At 44.1% G+C, this 15563-nt stretch overlaps 1 long non-coding RNA gene across 1 annotated transcript in view; it reads right to left on the bottom strand.

Annotated features, from left to right (window-relative positions):
* Window positions 1-9643: 9643 nt before the first annotated feature.
* LOC309345686 overlaps window positions 9644-15563 on the bottom strand; it is a 105244-nt gene continuing 99324 nt past the window's right edge. The window contains exons 2-3 of the long non-coding RNA XR_014158346.1: window positions 11054-11176; window positions 9644-9728 (exon numbers count right to left, since the gene is read on the bottom strand). This is a non-coding gene — a long non-coding RNA (uncharacterized lncRNA). The remainder of the gene's footprint in view (window positions 9729-11053; window positions 11177-15563) is intronic.

The following is a 15563-nucleotide window of genomic DNA, read 5'->3' as shown; positions in this document are numbered from 1 at the left end:
CTAGCCTGGTTATGACAAGCACATTCCAATCCTAATTCCAGTCAGTGGGCAAGAAATCTGAACTTGGCTCAAAAGGGCTTTATCTTTGATTTGAAGGAACTGTGTAGAATTGTTCAGAAAGGCAAACCCAGGTTCAGCTGCTTTTGGGGTGTCCACAATGCCTTGAAATTACAATGGCATTTTGTAATACAGCTGAGGTAGGCATTTTAGTGGAATACATATTCCCAGAACGCCTCGCTGTTGCTTGTGTGTTATGATTTGACCTTGGTCTTTTGCTATAATTTTTTTTATTATCGTATAAACTAGAATGATATAAAGCTTGTCTAAGGTCTTTGAGCACAGCCTATCAAACAGATGTGGCCATCTTCTCCATGCATTAAAACCTGCCATGATTAATTTCATCTGTAATGAAGTTTTATAAGAAACTTAGCAGCAAACCCAGTTTATCGCCGGCGTTATCAAATCTTTGTTAGTGTCACTGAAGGAGTTTCAGGGTATAAATCTTTTGAGAAAGAGATAAAACAAACAAATCATAACAACATGGGATTAGGCAACGATCTCAGCTCCAGGGCATATAAAGTCATCTTGTAGATAAACACAGGAGGCTAATATAAATATGTCAAACAATTTATTTGAAAACTTATATTATGAGGGATGATCCAAACTTTGTATGGCTTTGACCCCCAAGATCTCAAATGAAGTTCAAACACCCACCCTTCAGAGGTTCGGCAAAATCATTGGGGCCTTTTTCTGTTGGAACATCAGAAAAAATTCCTGCTAGGTCTAAATATTATTATTTTGTTATGTACATGTTGAAACACAATTGCCTCCCCTTCCGTTTCAAGGTGACTTCCAAAACAACATTTAAAATCAGTGGGTTATCTAATGTTGTCCATGTGTGAGCAAAATGGACATCCACTTGTCATATAAAGTGAAGTTCCAATGCCCTTATACAAATCTATGGTGCAACCAAATTTGGAATGCTGTCCTGCAGTTCTAGTAGGGCTGGAAAAAGTTAAGAAAAGGGCAAGATGGCAGGACTTCCCTGTGAGGAAGGTTTGCACCCACTGGGGCTTTTTACTTTAGAGAAAAGGTGTACAAGATGAGACATGATGGAACTTCATAAAATTTTGCATGGCATGGAGAAAGTGGATGGAATAGTTCTTCTTCTCTCATAATTTTAAAACTTGGGGACATCTAATGAAGCTAAGTGTCCACTTTGCTTCCTATCTCAGGTTCTCAAAATGGTAGAAACATTGGGGTTTTTTACATATAAAAAAACCTGAGGTTCATGATTCATCCTGGAAGCCTTCAGAAGTGCCATAACTCCTTCAGGCACCAGGCTGGCCATTTTTTCTCCCTCTCTCATAACAAAAGCACTTGTGGACATTTGCATAAATGTGCATATGAGGAAACTTTTGCACTAAAACACTTGATCCAATTTTGTGAAGATTGAACCTGGAACCTTCTGCATTCAAAGCTTCTTCTTCTTTGGCGATCACTCGTAGCCGAGTAAGATTGTCTTCCATAAACATAGTTTTAACCATGAATCCATAAGTGACTGTGGAGGCCAATTCTGGACCCACATGTCCTTCCACTGTGGGGACATTGGTTTCCGGGTGGGAGTTGATCATGGTATGGATTTGCCAAGCGTGCCTTCCTCCTAGCATGTTTCTCCCTTGCGTTCTGAGTTCGAGTGTCTTCAAAGTCCATGACACCTTTGGTAAAGGCTGTTCTCCAGCTGGAGCACTCGCAGGCCAGTGTTGCCCAGTTGCCGGTGTTTATACTACATTTTTTTTAGATTTGCCTTGAGACAGTCTTTAAACCTCTTTTGCTGACTACCAGCATTATGCTTTCCATTTTGAAGTTCGGAATAGAGTAGTTGCATTGGAAGATGATAATCAGGCATCCACACAATATGACCAGTCCAACGAAGTTGATGTTGAAAAAACATTGCTTCAACACTGGTGATCCAGTACACTGATATTAGTTCGCTTGTCTTCCCAAGTGATGTGTAAGATTTTTTGGAGACACCATTGATGGAATCTTTCCAGAAGTGTTTGTAAGTGGTCCATGTTTCACAAGCATATAATAAGGTTGGTAGTACAATAGCTTTGTAAACAAGCATTTTTGTTTCCCTGCGAATGTCCCGGTCCTCAAACACTCTGCACTTCAATCGGGAGAAAGCCGCACTCATAAAGCTCAGGCATGCCATATGCATATGCATATGGATGCTGTATTTTGGCATCAATGTTGACCCTTGTGGTAGGACCCTAGGTAGGAGAAGTGATCGACATTTTCCAACGTTACACCATTGAGTTGGATTTATGGCACTGCAGAGGGGTTATTTAGAGCATTCAAAGCAAATGCTGTACCATCACCCTGTGACCCTTCCCCCACAGGGGCTGAAAGTAGGGAGATCTCTTCAGGTTGCTCCAAATCATGTCAACGTTGGATGTTTTTTTTTGGGTCCAGCCAAGCCAACCCACCAATTAGAGTGTCTAATGTTTTTAGGAGGTCTAGAAAATAAACGAGGCAGTAATCAAGCCAATTGAACTTGCAATGAAGTGAAAGAAGAAGGGAAGAGGTACCTTGTAAAATGCATGATTTGACTATACAAAGAGCCAGGCGCATAGAATTTTTGGCTCGTCCATGGGCTTTTTGGAGAACAAAAAGCGCTCTCCACGCCTCCCTCATTTTACACCTCCATTCTGGCAAGGCAGCAATGGCTTTGGGTCCAATCCAAAAAGCTCTTCAATCATAAAACCATATGGCAGTGAAGGGAATTATTCCCTATAAAAACATGTGTGCATCCACCAATTCCCCCAAGCGTTTATACAGGATATTTAAATAAACATTTTGTATGGCCTGCTATTAAATTTTATTACTGAGCCTACTGAGTCCTGCAGCCAGTTGGGCTGCTATGAATGGCAAATAAGCAAACATCTGATTGGAAAAGCCCAGGAAGGGGAGAAAGGGATGGATTCCAGAATGAAAGGTGCTCAGTGCATTATAACTAGGGGTGCATGACATGGCCACACTCTGCCCCCCTACTTGGGAATGTCCCCCTCCCAAAAAAACTTCTTAATTCTAACATTTGTTTTGACTATTTATAGCTGAATGGTACCATTTATTCCCCTCTCTTGTTGCCTCCATACCATTTGCCTTTCTGCTTCCCCCATGTCTTAGCCAATCAGGGATCACATCATGACCCTGATGGTGTCACAACAGTTATGACTCGTTGGCAAGGCTCTAAAACACAGGCATGCTACAGGGTGTCTCCAAGCCCAAGAGGAGAGAGGGAGAGGGGTCTGGAGACTGGACCACACCTAGGGTGACAGTACACAATCAAGGCTGCAATCTGATGCCCTCTTTGACCCAGTAAAGTCATGACCTCTCAGTGTGCATGTGTAGGATTTGGCTGTAATAAATCCCTGTGCAAGGATACAGTGCAGGAAGTGGGCAAAATATAGGGCACAGCTGTTGATTTTGCGTCCTTTTCTAGGCTTTTTGAGGAATATCTCCTTGACCATTGTTGGAGATGTGGTGCTGGATTAGGTGGACCTTTGTCCAGTGCTATTTTTCTAGAAAAAGAGGTGACAGAACTCACCATGAATGCCTCCTTTGACACCTGAGACGTGCCAGAACTGAGTTCTGGTAAGTTCTGGCTGGAAAAAACCCCAGCCTTTGGCCCATTACAGTGGCTTCCAAACTTTTCCCACGTCTTTTGCTGTGGATCCAGAAATACTCTTCTTAACTTCTCAATGTTGCAAAAAGTTTGGACAAAGAATAAAAGAATGAAAATGTCCACAACATCGTCCTTTTGACCCTCTTGCAGTGACCTTACGTACAGCCCTGTCAATGATATCTCTATGCCTAACCTTCTTGCCAGCTAGGTCAGGAGGGTGCAGAGAAGTCCACCCCTCCTCAGGAAGCTAGGATGTGATCAGGTTAATGAGACAATTGATTAGGAAATGCAAGGGCACCAGGGGCAGGTTCTGAAATCCTGAAGCCTCTGCTTTTGACGCCAGAAACAGTTTCCTTCAACCAACTGGGTACCCTACCAATTTGCAAAAACAGATTAGACAATGGCAGTTCTAGGCTGAGCCACACTACTTGAAACCATAGATGTTGTTTTTGCAAAGTAAATCCATTCAAAAAGGCCATTCCCTCAGGTCAGCCTTCCAAGTGAGTGTTCATTGATGGACTACCTGCTCAAACTCCCTAGAACTTTCCTAGATTTTACCCATTCCCCATTCATTCCTTCATTTTGCCCAATCCCCTTCCAGACTTTCATTTTTACCCAATCCCCTTTTGTTCTATCATTTCTACCCCTTCACATTGGTCACTTTTTCAATTCCACCAGATGTGCTTTTGGATTCCTTATAAGCCTGTTTAAGACCAGGTTCTAATATTGTTCCAGTCTTTTATTTGCTTTTCTGCTCTCTCTGAGCACACCCTACAAGGCTCTCCAAGGGGGGGACCTACATTGAAGGGGAATTCCTGCATTGCAGCGGGTTGGACTAGATGATGCTTTGGTTCCTTCCAACTCTTCAATTCTATGGTTCTACCATTCCCTCTGAACAACTTCTCTGCACACCCCAGGAACATTTTAAACACATTTCTGGACTTCAGACCTAAGACCTGGTGAAAGATGTGTGCCTGTGATCCTGTTTTAATCTGAAATCACTTGGGGCATAAACACGTGAGCTCCATACCTGGGCCCCAGCTGTTCTACCACACACATTGTTTCAGGAATGCTTTGGTGCCATCATGCGTAGCTAATTTTCTCCTTTTTCGTTTACAGTTCTTATTTCTCCAAATTAGAAGTGTGCTTTTGTTAGTATATTGCTTTGTGTATGCCCAGTACTGTAAAATGTGTGGTACTGCACTCTGTGGTTAAAATTTACCTTTATCCTTTTTTTAATTAATTCCTTCTTTTCCTATAATCCCTATGTGGGCACACCTTTGCTGTCTGTGAAGATTCAGATACAAACACAGAACAGCTCAGTTTGACTCCAGCAAAAGGTCTAATAGAATGTTTTAAGGACTGTGTGGGGGAAAGTTTCACACACAAGGGATTCCCAAATACACATGTTTATCAGCCCTCGTGTTAACACTGTTTTGGAGCCAAATCAGAGTGAGGGTAAGAATGGGAAGGAACACTTCTCACCCTCACTCTGGTTTGACTTCGGGAAAGAAAACATCAGAGAGTGAGGGTAGAAGAAACAATGCTTCCTGTCTCTAAGAATGGGAGGAACCTCCTATGTGTGCGTGTAATGGTGCCCAGTCACAGCAAGACGAAAGACTGAATATGTAGCAGTGGCAATGGAAAAAGTGAGTGGGGTAGCATGGTTTTGGAAAACCTTTTCCCGCCTCCAGCCTCCCTCCCAAATGCAAGCTGGGAAAAGTTCCTTTCATCGTCCAATTCAGTTTTAGCAATTTGATAGATAATTTACATAGGCACTGGGAATGTTTCATTTCACACAGAGGCTGAGAAAATCACATATTTGAATGCTCTCGATTGCTCTCATATATTGAAATCTCTTTATGTGTGGAAAAAACTACCATGTCAGAAAGAAGGCTCTTGCCTATTCTTCTATCTGACATGCTGGTTTTCTGAATGTAGGGAGGAGGTGTTTGGTTGTTGTTTTTTTACACGAAGGGACATTTCCATACCTGCACTCCCAAGTCTTCTGTATCACATGACTTATCTGCATGTTTGACCAGGTAAAATTATATGTGTTTCAGCTGTTTGATTCAGTGAGGTGCCCAAAGTGTCAGGAGTTCAGCCTACACTCGAGTAGGACCCTGGCAGAGACTCATGCCCGACTGGCATGTTCTCTCCCTCCTGATCAATTGTTCAGGAGCTTCAATAGCTTTCTTCAGCCCGAACATCACAGCGACTGATACCAACAGACTTAGGGATCGGCAGAGTCTTCGCAGTTTGCGTAACAGACCTCAGCAACTCAGCATTTTGGCTAATCTACTTTATTTACATATAAACACACACGGAACACTGCAACATGGCTCCCTCTCTCTCTAGCATCAGACAGCAAAGAGAAAAAGAACAAAGGACAATAGTCCCACTTCATGGAACACAGTAACACAAACATCCTGTCTCTGTCATGTCCCACTTTATGGAGTCAAAACATATACCGTCATGTGATAGACAACAATCCTATGACTGCAATCATGGAGCAGGAATTCTAACACAAAGGTGGCTCCTATAACCAACACACACACACAGTTACCTGGGTTTTCCCTGTCCGCACACGATGATCAGCATGCAACCTTCCCAGAATGATTGAGGCAGCAAAAGCTGCTTTGATAATAGATGGCCTGCTGGAAGTTAGATTAGACATCTGTTCTGCTGTGAAGCTAAATGATACAACATAGGGGTTGAACGACTCTTTTCAGCTGGGGTCTGGGGTTACTGTAATCCCTTTTTATTCTTCAGAAACTGTGACCAGCCATGTGTTTTGAGTTACAAGCAAATGCAAATCCATCTGCCTGAAGGGCGCAAAGACGACTCATGTTATTCTTTGTGTGTGTGTGTGTGTGTGTGTGTGTGTTTTAAAGCCCTGTAATATTGAAGAGAGGGCAGGGGGCTGCAGATGGGTTTGAAGATGGTGTCATCATAGTGAGGCTTCATTTCATTCAGGATACCAGGAGCTCACTCCTAGGCAAAGCACTGTTAATGAGCGAGCCAAGCACCAGGATCAGCTCAGTAGGGCAGTGGCCAATGATCCGAGCTCTGAGAAGGGGCCTCACTGCATTCCCTGATGCTGACCCAGAATTCCAGCAAAGTCACCCAGGACTAGGGATGAAGGAGAAATTCGATCCAGTTCTCAACTAAATTTGTGTCTACCTAATTTGTTCTTTCCAAAACTTCACCCTTCCAGACTGGCACTCCTCCGAATTTTGCAATGCAGTTCTCCAACCAAGTACTATGTACAAAAACAATGCATATATTAGGGTAAAGTATGAATCAAAAATACATACATCCATAACATACACAAGTACATTATATTAGGGGGAAATGCTTTGCCAAAATATATACATAAGGCAAAAATTGCATGCAAAAATGTGTATATTAGCCAGAAGAAAAGCTCTGGATTTCCAGGAGGGCATACTGGTTATTTAATTATTTTATTTTATTATACACATTTGTTCTTTCACCAGTGCAACCCAACGTGCCTTCCACAATCAATCAATAACATACATTTAAAACATCATAAAACAAAGCATAGTAAAATCTAAAACATGTTTTTGGGAGGCAGGATTGAAACATCCCACCCACTTTTCCAGCAGGTCTTCTTATATCCTTTAGCACTAAATTGATTGACTCCAGTAAATCATAGACTTCCAGTGCTGCATTGTCAATACAAAAACTGCCCTGAACTCTGTTATATTCTGCTAGGTGGGCCACTGACATGATCTAGCAGGGTTCTCATGTTGCAATATTCCTGATGTAATTTCAGGTAAAAACTGCTTCCGTCCAGCTTGCATGGAATCTATCATAAAAGTTCCTCTAGCCTTTTCAGCCCCTTCTCTCCCTCAGGCTTAGCATTGGCCTCCCCCAAAGGGATGCCTTCCAGATGCTGTAGGACTACAACAACAGCCTGAACTAGCATGGTCCATGGTGAGGAATGATGGGAATTGTAGTCTATCAGCATCTGAAAAGCACCAGAAGTTAGGGGAGGCCGCTGTGTCGCATTTCTACAAGGGATGTGCAGCATACCTTCCAACAGCTCTCTTGTTGAAAATAGGGGTGTCCTATTCCATAAGAAGAACAAGAATAATTATTCTGGGTGGCTTCCAACATATATAAAAATATAATAAAACTTAAACTTTTTTTTTAAAAAAACCCTTCTCTATACACGGCTGCCTTCAGATGTCTTCTAACGGTTGTACAGTAGTACCTCAGGTTACATACGCTTCAGGTTACATACGCTTCAGGTTACAGACTCCGCTAACCCAGAAATAGTACCTCGGGTGAAGAACTTTGCTTCAGGATGAGAACAGAAATCTTGCGGTGCTGACAGGGCAGCAGTGGGAGGCCCCATTAGCTAAAGTGGTGTTTCAGGTTAAGAACAGCTTCAGGTTAAGAACGGACCTCCAGAACAAATTAAGTATGTAACCAGAGGTACCACTCCTCTGGATGCGAACGGGATCCGTTCCAGAGCCCCGTTCGCATCCTGAAGCAAACGCATGCGCGGGTCGCGTTTCGCCACTTCCGCGCATGTGCATGACATCATTTTGAGCGTCTGCGCATGCGCGAGCAGCGAAACCCAGAAGTAACGTGCTCCATTACTTCTGGGTTGCCACGGAGCACAACCTGAAAATATTCATCCCGAAGCTACTTCAACCCAAAGTATGACTGTATAGTTACATATTTCCTAAGCTTGGGGATTGCATAACTCCATATCCTCAACATTTATCCAGTGAAAATAAGGACATCCTAAGGAGAAGCAGGACATCACAGGATCAAATCTGAAATAGGGATAGCTTCTGTAAATCCAGGACTGTCCCTGAAAAATAGGGACATTTGGACTGCCTCTCGCTCTGCAGTCCTTCTCAAACTTGACTGGTGATTTTGGAAAATGTAAGAGCTACACATACTAATTAAAGTGCATTTGATGCTTTTTTAAAAAATTGGTGGGGTTTAAATGTATTCCCACCCTGAAATAAAGATGTTTTACACACAGCCTGAAGGGTCTTATTCTTTCCTACACACACACACACACACACACACACACACACACACACACACACACCGTTTTCCCCAGAAGTGCCAATGCATATGCAAGCTAATTTGTTCTGGCTATTATCACAATTTATTTCAGTCGCTACAAAGCAGCCAATCACTTTAATAAAGAAGGCTCCAGCCACCCAATCTTGCCCAGTTAATAAACCGCATTGAATCACCCAGAATAAATGGGCTCTCGCTTGCAACCAATATAGAGAATTTCCACCCCGTAGTGTTATCACCGCTACCCAGGTACAATTAAAACGCTTGTTATGCATGGAGCTGCGAGGCCATTACCAGAGCCGACAAACACAATTAGAAAAGGTGCCATTGTGTGAGGCCCAGCTGAAAAATCGGCCTGTTTGTGTGCACCTTTCAACGGATTGCTTGCTGGGTGGCAAAGTATTGAACCGGTAGGTGATTAGGAGACCAGGAAGACAGCTAAGCAAACAAAAGGCTGCGGCCTACCAGGAGGCAGCATGAATACTAGGTGAGTTAAGGATGGGCTCCCCAAAGCAAGATGGATTCCCGCCTTTTCAGCATTTTGGTTCATTAAAATATTGATTTTATTGGGTACACAGACTGGAGGCTGCACTCAATTGTCTTTTGTGTTTTCCTCATGCATCTGAGCTTACACCTTGCATTTAATGGGTTGTCTCCTCAGGCTTATATTGAAAGTAGGAAATTGTTCACTGTTGCTGATAACATTTTGGGTGGTGTTTAGGGATATATTTGCTTCTGGGAATTATTCCGCTCGCAGTAGAAAAACAAAATCCCTTGTAAAAAAATATGTGTGTTGTCCTCACTTGTCTTTGTTATCATCTTTTACTCCCATCAAAAAATTTGCTGGCAATGTCATCTGATATCACTGTTTTTATGGTGTTATCTTTGCTTAAGAAAGGAAGAAGATCGTGCTGGATCAGGCCAGTGGCCCATCTAGTCCAGCATCCTGTTCTCACAGTGGCCAACCTGATACCTGCAGGAAACCCACAAACAAGATTCAAGCACAATATCACTCTCCGCTCTTGCAGTTTCCCGCAATCATTGTTCTACAGCATTGCAGCCCAATTGCAGAGTTACCCCTTCATGTGCAAAAGCTACAGCTAGATGTAAGAAACAAACTCAACAAGAGAAGAATCTGGGGTTAATGAATGGCCACCACTTTATTGATTCCAGATGTAGGTGGCCTTTGGCTCAGGCACTGGGTGTATATCCATTTCAGCCTCCTGCCAGATGGCTGAAATATTTTGAGAGGGGCGTGCCAAGGATTATGGCCTCCTCAAGATGCCAGTCAACCAAGGTGGCCGTCCAAAGGCTACTGCTGGAAGCTCTATGGTCCATCTGTCATACACTTGGCTTCTCGATAGAGTCTTCCACCTAGATCCCTTTAACAGGGTACCCTGCATATACACTTGCTCCAAAACCCTGCATTTTAATTGTACATACTTTTTATACGAAGTGCACACTTTCCAATGCATTCACCTGTAATATATGCATGTTGTGCACATTCGTGAAGTGCGCTTTTTCGCCAAACAAAACTGTATTGCAAAATTTGGGAAAGACTGCAGCCTGACCGGGAGCTGTGTTCCAATTTGCAAGCGAGCTTGAGAGCATCAGGTCAGGTCAGTCCTGCCCAACACAGACAATAAGAGTTTCTTCCTTCATACCTGGTAGCCACTGCAACATCCTGTGGCAGCAAATTCCACCATTTAACTATCCTGGAAGGGACAGGGACTTCATGCTAATACCATTTGCACACTGCCTCTTGCAATTCCATTCACACCACCCAGGGCCGCCATAAAGAAAGTAGATGCAATACAAAATGAATGTAGCTTGGTAAAAAGTCAATTGAGAGCTCACAGAATCAGAGACTTGGAACATCTAGTCCAACGCCCTGAAATGCAGGAATCTTTTGCCCAATGTGGGGCTTGAACCCACGACCTTGAGATTTAGAGTCTCAAGCTCTACCAACTGAGCTATCTCAGATGCCGATGACTCAAAAGCCAGCCCAAACTCAAACATATTACATCATGCATTCTATATGTGAGCAGAACTTAAGGAGCCCATTGAACTATGGGGAGGGCGATTGTAGCATGTTAGGAGACACGCTTTCAGAGGCCAACTTCTCATGGTTGGGATGTCTCAGGGGATAAGCAGTGAAATCTAGGTCATCATGCTGAGTCCAGCTCAGGTCAGTAGTTCCCGAAAGTCATTATTCTCCAATAGCTGTTGGGAAGCCCTTGGGGAAATGAGCTGGTCTATTGTCAAGTCTTGGCAGACACAAAGGGTTGTGTCACATACCTTCCCCCACAACTGGGGATAATTGTCAGTGTCAGCAGAGGGCAGAAGGTTTCTCATGGATGTCAAGGTTGAAGCACATTGGAAAGGAAGGGCAGTGATCGTTGAGCGGCGGTTGAAGTGGTCCTGTTTGGTGGAGAAATGCAAAATGTCAGTTCCTCCAGGCCTGCCAATCAAACAGTAAATGAATGAATAAAAAAGGAGCGAGGACAAGTGCTCTCGGCTGATGCACGTGAGCTGCAGCTGTACACAATAGCTGCAGGATTTTTCTACAGTGAGCCTTCACTACTTGTGGGACCGTGCAAACTTGCAGCTCAATTATAGGTGCTTGAGAGTCCCCCTAGTTTTGCAGACCTAGATAGGAAGACGTAAAGACCCCTGAATCTGACCTGGGAATTGTCCAGCTTTTCTCCTGGCATGGGTGCTCAAAGCATCTCCTCCCTCTCCCCCTTCCACAAGAGCTTCACCTGGGGAAAGGAAGGAGGCAAATGACAGTGGACGCTTAGACACCCCAGCAAAGCAACTTAAAATCATTTTGATGAAGGAGACCATAGCACAACCCCAGTATTAAATTATAATTGAGGCTGGCCCTTTAAGAGCCACAGTCTTTAGACAAGCATAAGTCTGCTCAGCCCTCTTGGTGCAGCAGTGTTGCAGGGCGGCATAGGCTTCATAATCCCCCTCCGCCTATCAGGAACTGGATCCTAGCCTGCACCCAGCTTTGGCTAATGGGGTTGCAGGCTAGCACTTGGGCTGTGCCAGGGGGCGGAGCCAACATAGCAGGTAGGCTTCCTTCGAATCTGCCCCTTGCCTATTTAAGCAGCCCACAGCTGGAGCAATACCTGTTTGTTCCTTCGCCGGGTTCCCCACCCCTCAGTTTAAGCTGATAGTCAATGCCTTTGCTGTGGCTCCAGTGGCCACCATTCTTTAAGGAGCCGGGTAGAAATTTCCCCACTGGGCTAATTGACACTGACCCGGTGGTTTTGCCTGCATCACAGCAATTGTTACAACTGGCATTGGGGCATTCCTTTGTTTAGGATGGAGGGGAGGTTGTAGTCTCCGTCTGCCCCTCCAAGCGCTGGGGTATCCCATTAAAGGGATCCAGGGGGAGTGGCCAAGTCCATGTGCCCAGGGGGGGCAGGGCCAAAGGCACTCCCCCAAACAGTGGTCCTATTTGATGTAAGTCTTAGGAACACCCCTCTGGATTGACCATGCGTCACTTCCAGTGGGTTGGCCGGAAGTATTTTGATTGTCCCATGCCCAAGCCAAACCTCTTTTTTAATAATAATAATAATAATAATAATAATAATAATAATAATAATAGCCGGCCTCAGGGCGGCTAACACCAGTAAAAATTACAGTAAAAATATAATGGGGGGGGGGAACAAAACAAAAAACAAAACAAAATTTAAAATACAGGTTAAAATGCAATTTAAAATGCAGCCTCATTTTAAAAGTAGCTCATAGATCACATAAAGGGAGGGAAACATAAGGGTCAGACTGAGTCCAAACCAAAGGCCAGGCGGAACAGCTCTGTCTTGCAGGCCCTGCGGAAATAAATCAGATCCTGCAGGGCCCTGGTCTCATGTGACAGAGTGTTCTACCAGGCTGGAGCCAGTGTTGAAAAGGCCCTGGCCCTGGTTCAGGCTAATCTGACTTCCTTAGGGCCCAGGACCTCTAGAGTGTTGCTATTTATGGACCTTAAGGTCCTCTGCAGGGTATATCAGGAGATTTAATAAAGTTAGGCCCGTTTTTGACCCAAAAAACCAGCCTCATGGTCTCTTATTTGCATGGGTTGGGGTATGGGAACCCGACGCCTGGTCCTGCAAGTGAAAGAAGAGAGTTATAAACTCACTGTCCACCTCCACTCTTTGTTGGGAGCAAATTGCTTATTCACAGATATCTGTGGCAATGCAACCACTCCCCTGCTTTGCTATGTTGGTACCTGGGACAGAACACCTGGTGGATCATGGGAGGAAGTTAAATGCTGATTTCTTGAGGGATATGATAAGCAATAGGTTTGTGAGAGAGGGCCAGGGTTTGGTTTTTTGTTTGTTTTGCAGGCAGCTCATAAATGCATCTAGTGATCAGCATTTGAGGAAGTTATTAAAGTAATTATCAGATTGGGGAGATCTAGCATTGGCACACGATGTAGGAGGAACATAATGAGTTCCCAAGGCAAGATATAACAGAGTTTTTGGAATAAATGATGCTATTACATTTTTAGGGTCGTCCCCCCTATTCTGATTACTGGTCATGCTGTCCTGACAATCTTCAAGATGGGCTTTGTGTTATTAAAAAAAAAAAATTCTAAATGGGTAATGAGGATGTGGCACTATGTGATGACACACTCAGGGCCATATAACCAAAGCATGTCATTGAACAATGGGGCATTGATGGCTTCGTTTGTGTGCTTATGGTTGGAATATAATGTTCCCTGGATAGGAGGGAGAAGAAGAGGCATGTGAGTTAGTCTTAATGCTTCTACAGTGCCAGCTAAAGTAGTAGCATCCCTTTGCAAAGCGGAGAGAGAGAGAGAGTCCTGCGGCTGGTAAGATTGCATCGCCTCTTAGCTCTTGCGATTCTGCCCATTAGCAGGCAGAATTAGCCGGCCAAATCTCGTCTAAGCCCTTGCTGTTTCCCCCCGGCTTATGTGCTCTGAGTGCAAACAAGGAACTGCCATAGACACATCAGCTGACTTATATCAATCCCACACCCCAATCGCTTTGCCCTTCACAGACGATAGTTGTCTTTGTAGGCAAAAGGCCAAGATGCTGAGCTGATAAAATATTCAAGAGGCTTTTGCTGTGACCTCCAGTGCGAAGGCTTTCCTCCTGCTTTCAAGCACAAAAAGCAGGGAACCATGAAAAAATAAGCTCTTGCTAGATGTGCCAGTCTTTAAGACTCTGCTGCAAAAAATAAAACTATCCACCGCCATCCAAAAAACCAGTCTACACCCGACTGTTTGCAAACCATGTGTTTTAAGTTGCAATCTGCAGTTCAGAAAGCCTGCCACTGAAAAGCAGATTTGCAAGCACTACATGAGATTGATAATAAAACGTGTCAGAGATGTGCCCATTCAGGGTTCTCCCAGTCGTGTGGAAACTGCTTCTCGATAAGCACCTCTCAGAAGCCAAGAACAGGGTTGAGAAACCTGCAGTTCTCCATGGGTCCCATTAGTTATTTACAGTGGCACCTCGGGTTAAGTACTTAATTCGTTCCAGAGGTCCGTTCTTAACCTGAAACTGTTCTTAACCTGAAGCACCACTTTAGCTAATGGGGCCTCCCGCCGCTGCGCCGCCGGAGCACGATTTCTGTTCTCAGCCTGAAGCAAAGTTCTTAACCCGAGGTACTATTTCTGGGTTAGCGGAGTCTGTAACCTGAAGCGTCTGTAACCTGAAGCGTATGTAACCCGAGGTTGTTGTTGTTGTTTAGTCGTTTAGTCGTGTTCGACTCTTTGTGACCCCCTGGACCAGAGCACACCAGGCACTCCTGTCTTCCACTGCCTCCCGCAGCTTGGTCAAACTCATGCTGGTAGCTTTGAGATCACTGTCCAACCATCTTGTCCTCTGTCGTCCCCTTCTCCTTGTGCCCTCCATCTTTCCCAACATCAGGGTCTTTTCCAGGGAGTCTTCTCTTCTCATGAGGTGGCCAAAGTATTGGAGCCTCAGCTTCAGGATCTGTCCTTCCAGTGAGCACTCAGGGCTAATTTCCTTCAGAATGGAGAGGTCTGATCTTTTTGCAGTCCATGGGACTCTCAAGAGTCTCCTCCAGCACCATAATTCAAAAGCATCAATTCTTCAGCGATCAGCCTTCTTTATGGTCCTGAGGTACCACTGTACTATTAGCCTTGATTGCTGGGGCAGAAGAGAGCTGGAGTCCAACATGTAGAGGACCAAACCTCCCCTATCACTGGACTGGACCTGTTTGCATGGACTGTTCTTTAACCCATTCACTGCACCCATATAGTTGGGCCATTTGAGCATCCTCCCTGTCACTCAGGAATCACCGGCTGCAACATACAAACACCAAAAGTTGTCTCCACATGAGCCCTTTTCTCTGGCACTGTCAGATTACTGATGTATTTGTTGATATTTATTCTTGCTGTTGTGGCAATTTTGTACAATGTACACTTTACTGCTACACACACACACACACACACACACACACACACACAAATGAAAGTGCAGCAAATAAAGGTATTGTTATGTACTTTAGTTCTCACCCTGGGCCAGCAGGGGGATACTGTAGATAGTTATGCAAATAAGGGATCGAAAGTGACGTTCAGTGATTGGATAGTTTTAGAAAATTGTTACAGTTACATTGTACTGGAGCTCTAAATAAGCAGGCTGACTGAACCCTTCAGTTCAGTTCTGTTCTGGCCTGTGAATAAACAAGAGCTGTTTGAAGAACCACTGTGTCGTCTGATATGTTCACCCACAACTTAACAGGTATGTGTGGATCAAAATTGGGCCCAACATCAGATTTTTTTTTGGAAGACTACTGATGTATA

This window comes from Podarcis erhardii, assembly GCF_964252035.2.
Source record: "Podarcis erhardii genome assembly, chromosome: 1".
NCBI lineage: Eukaryota > Metazoa > Chordata > Lepidosauria > Squamata > Lacertidae > Podarcis > Podarcis erhardii.
Note: the sequence above shows the minus strand (reverse complement) of the source record. Positions and strands in the feature narration are given on the sequence as shown.